This window comes from Chrysochloris asiatica, unplaced genomic scaffold (genome assembly GCF_000296735.1).
Source record: "Chrysochloris asiatica unplaced genomic scaffold, ChrAsi1.0 scaffold00241, whole genome shotgun sequence".
Taxonomy (NCBI): Eukaryota; Metazoa; Chordata; class Mammalia; order Afrosoricida; family Chrysochloridae; genus Chrysochloris; species Chrysochloris asiatica.
This window is the reverse complement of record NW_006408759.1, coordinates 181,217-186,428: the sequence shown is the minus strand read 5'-3', so window position 1 is coordinate 186,428 and position 5,212 is coordinate 181,217.

Genomic DNA, 5,212 nt, shown 5'->3' with positions numbered 1-5,212 from the left:
ACCTTGTGGTTTGAAGTCCATTGCTGATCCTACAGTATCACACCAGGAGTCTGTTGATAGTCATAAGTCCAACTAATTCATAATTGAACATCACACCTATTACACACTTAAATTTGCTGTGTGCTGTGAAAGGTTAAACTGTATTTGTCACCATTACCCACTCATAGTAAAGAAAAAAGGGGGGGGAAAAAAGAATTCCTTGATGAGGTAGTAAACATTTTTTTTCCCCTTAAGTATACATCTTTTAATATTCTGGGTGATGAAGTAAGAAGTATACACTTCAGCTCTGTACTGAAATACAGTGGCTGACTTGAGGGAGGGCACTTGTTAAGTTCTGAGCTAAACTAGCTTCTCTGATCATGGAAGTCCATTTTTAATTGGAAGAGTGACTGACAAACTATGATTACTCAGACTTGGGTATTTGGCAGACATTTTCTCAAAAATGAAAAAAGTGAATCTTGAACATCAAAGAAAAAATCTGGCAGTAATTATTGCTCATGATAAAATTCAAGATTTCAAATGAATTTGGGAAAACTAGAAATTTGGAAAACTTCTATCTGCAACCATAAGCTTGATAGCTTCTCAGTAATTAAAGACTTCTCTAATGTTATGGGACAGACTCCTGCTGTGGCACTGTAGGATAAGCACTGGACTATGAACCACAAGGTCGGCAGTTCAAACCCACCAGCTGCTCCTCAGAAACCCTGTACAGGGTCACTATGATTTGGAATAGACTGGGTGACACTTAACACTGAATATCCATATGATTATTAAAATAATGTATATAATGAAATGGTGCCAAAGTTTGGAATATCTGCATAGCTTGTGAACTGATATTTTCAAAATGACCAATGCATGGGTAGACAATTCATTTAAAGCCCAAATATGACTAACAGAATTCAGTGTCGTGCTATTGTTGTTGTTGTTATTAAGTGCTGTCTAGTCAGTTCTGATCCTTAGAAACCCTGTAGAAGTTTTTCAAGGAGTGACTGGGGGACCTACTACCATCAAGAATGAAGAGCCAGGAGTTGAGAGAGTTCTTTGGACCTGTGGCCCCTGCACTAAGACACAGGGAGCTCTTCAAAGAATGCTGGGCCTACAAATGCTGAAAGTATACAAGGACCTTTCCCCAGAGCTTATAGAAAAAAACAAACAACAACAACAACAAAATGCCTTCCTCTAGAGCCAGCACTCTGAATTTGGACTTCTAGCCTCCTAAGCCAACCACACAGCTATCAGTTTGTTATACTATGGTGTTTTATGTGTTGCTCTGTGCTGGAAGCTATGCCACTGGTATTTCAAATACTAGCAGGGGCACCCATGGTGAAAAGGTTTCAGTTGAGCTTCTAGATTAAGACAGACTAAGAAGAAGGAGAGGCAGACCACTTCTGAAAGGTAAGCCATTGAAAATCTTATGAAAAGCAGCTGAACATTATCTGATATAACGCTGAAGATGGACTTCTTGGGTTGAAAGGCATTCAAAATATGACTGGAAAAGAACTTCTCAAAGTAGAGCTGACCTTAATAAATAACATGGATGGAGCAATGCTATTGAGGCCTTCATTTGTGATGGGGTACAACTAAAACTTAAAATAACAGTGCAAACATCCATTAATTGTCAGACTATATAATGCATAAAGTATGAATGAATCTAGGGAAATTGTAAGTTGCAAAAAATGAAATGGAATGCTTAAAAATAGGTATCCAAGACTGAGCTGAAATGGACAGGTATGGGCCATTTTGAATAGGACAATCATATGGTTTATTATGCAGGAATGACAAATTCAAGAGCAATGACATCACATTCATGGTCAAAAAGAGCAATGCTGTCTGTGATTAGGATAATATCCATATGTCTGCAAGGAGAACCAGCTAATATGACTATTCAAATTTATGTACCAATCATCAGGTCAAAGATGATGAAATTGAAGATCATAATGAAATGTGCAAAGACCTGGAGTTATAAAACCTAAAGGGCAGAACACACTCAGTATTTCCCAAGCTGAAATAACTGAAGAAAAAATTCAAGCTTCGGGTTGCAATATTAAAGGACAAAATGGAGTTTGGGTGTGGTGTTTTAGAATAAGAACTGGAGTGCTATCTACCATGCCAGCAGTTCAAGCCTGAGCCACACCTTTAAACTGTATATAGAGTTGCTATAAGTTGGAATTGACTCTACAGCACTTAACAACAACAACATGCTCAAAATATTGAGTGATGCAGGAAGCATCAAAAGAAGATGGAAGGAATATTCCAAGTCACTGTACAAAAATTAATCAGTCAATATCCAATAATTTCAAGAGGCAGTATATGATCAAGAACCAACGCTACTGAAGGAAGAAGTCCAACCTTCACTGAAGGCATTAAAGAAAAACAAGGCTTCAGGAACTGATGAAATATAAATTGAAAAATTTCAACAAACGGATGCAGCATTCACAGTTCTTACTCATCTATGCCAAGAACCTTGGAAGACTGCTACCTGGCCAACCAGTTGGAAAAGATTCATATCTAATACCCATTCCAAAGAAAGGTGACCTAAGTGAATATGAAAGTCATCAAGCAGTATCATTAATATCACATGCAATTAAAATTTTGCTGATGATAATTCAAAAAATGGTTACAGCAGGACATTGACAGGGAACTTCCAGAAATTCAAGCCAGATTTAGAAGAGGACATGAATGAGGGATCTCACGAATAAGCCATCATGAAGAAGCTATATACAGATCAGCAGGTAGTCATCAGAACAGAACAAAGGGATACGGAATGCTTCAAAATTAGAAAAGGTATGTGCCAGGGTTGTATCCTTTCACTGTACTTATTCAATTTGTATGCTGAGCAAATAATCTGAGAAGTTGAATTATATGAAGAAGACTGTGGCATCCGGATTGGAGGAAGACTTATTAACAATCTGTGATATGCAGATGATACAACCTTGCTTGCTGGAAGCAAAGAGGACTTGAAAAACTTATTGTTGAAGATCAAAGACTACATCCTTTAGTATGGATTGCACTTCAATGAAAACACACACAACTAGGTCAATAAATAACATCATGATTGACAAGAAAAGATGAAGTTGTCAAAGACAACTCATGAAAGCAGCAACCAAAAAATCAAAGAACAGGTTGCTTTGGGCAATTCTACTGGAAATGACCCCTTGAAAGTGTTAAAGAACAAAGATACCACTTTGAGGACTAAGGTGTGCCTGATCTGAGCCATGTGTCATAGATTTAATTGTGTTCCCCCAAAATATGTGTTGACTTGGCTGTACCAGGATTTTTAGTGATTTGACAGTTATGTAATGCTCCCCCATGATGTGATCTGATGTGTTAAACAAATAAAAGGATTAAGGGTGGGATGTTTTTGTTGTTAAGAGTCATTGAGTCAGTTCTGACTCATAACAACCCTATATAGGGTTTTCAAGGAGTTGCTGGTGGATATGAACAGCTAACCTTTCAGTTAGCAGTCCAGTGCGTATCCCACTGAAGGGTGGGATACACCATCCTCCCTGTGTGGTGCTGTAGAATCAGCACGCTACCGCAAGGTCGGTTGGAACTACAAGGTCGGTGGTTCCAACTCACTAGCCACTCCTTGGAAAGCCTATACAGGGTCACTATGAGTTGGAACCAACTTGACAGTGACAATGACAATGTTAACAATGACAACAACAATGCTCCTATCATGACCTTGATCCAATGTATGGGAGATTCCCAAGGGCATGGCATGCAATACTTTTTATCTTATAAGAGATAACAGATAAGCAGAGAATGAGGGACCTATTCTACCATCAAGAAAGAAGAACCAGGAGTGGATTGTGTCCTTTGGACTTAGGGTACCTGCGCTGTGAATCTACTGGACCCAGGGAACAATTGATGTTAAGACATGTGGAGATTTCCAAGGAATGCCAGGTCTACAGATGCTGAAAGGAGTCAAGGACCTTTTTCCACAGCTGGTGTTGTGGATTCAAACTTCAAGCCACCCCAAATTTCTGTTTGTTAAAACTAAACCCTCCTGGTATTCTGTTATATGACTAAGACACCATGGTATTTTCAGTTACCTCATATGCATGTGAAAGTTTGGAGAGTGAATAAGGAAGACTTCAAAAGAATCAATGCATTTAAATCATGGTGTTGGCAAAGCATATTGAATGCCATGGACTGCCAAAAAAGCAACAACAAAAAAAATCTGTCTTGGAAGAAGTATAACCAGAATGCTCCTCACAAGCCAGGATGGTGAGATTTAGCCTCTTTGGACATGTTATTAGGAAGCATGAGTCCTTGAAAAAGGACATTATGCTTGATAAAGTAGAACGTCAGCAAAAAAGAGGAAGACTCTCAATGACATGCGTTGGCACAGTGGCTGCAACAATGGGCTCAGACCTAACAATAATTGTGAGGATGACGCAGGACCAGACAGTGTTTCATTGTGTTGTGCACAGGGCCATTGTGAGTTGAAACTGACTTGACAGCAACTAAAGTGAGGCGGCACAGGAGGCACTCACTCATCTCTGCCAAGAAATTTGGAAGACAACTATCTGGCCGACTGATTGGAGAGATACATATTTGTGTCCATTCCAAAGAGAGGTGACCCAATGGAATGCGGAAATCATCGGACAATCTCTTTGATATCTCAAGGAGTGAAGTTTTGCTAAAGGTAATACGGAAACGGCTGCAAGCATACATTGACAGAGAACTTCCAGAGGTTCAAGCTGGATTCAAAAGAGGCCGTGGAACAAGAGATATTGCTGATGTCCGATGGATCTTGTCTAAAAGCAGAGAATACCAGAAAGATGTTTACCTATGCTTTATTGACTACGCAAAGGCTTTAGATTGTGTGGATCATGACAAGCTATGGACAACATTGTGAAGTATGAATATTCACTTAATTGTACTTCTGAGAAATCTGTACCTGGACCAAGAAGCATTTGTTCGAACAGAGCATGAGAACACTGAATGTTTTAAAATTGGGAAAGGTGTGTGACAAGGTTCTATTCTTTCACCTTACTTATTCAACCTGTATGCTGAGCAAATAATACGAGAAACTGGGTTCTATGAAGAAAAACGTGGCATCAGGATTGGAGGTAGACTCATTAACAACCTGCGATATGTCGACGATACAACCTTGCTTGATGAAAGTGAAGAGGACTTGAAACATTTACTGATGAAGATCAAAGAACACAGCCTTCGGATGGATTGCATCTCAATGTAAAGAAAA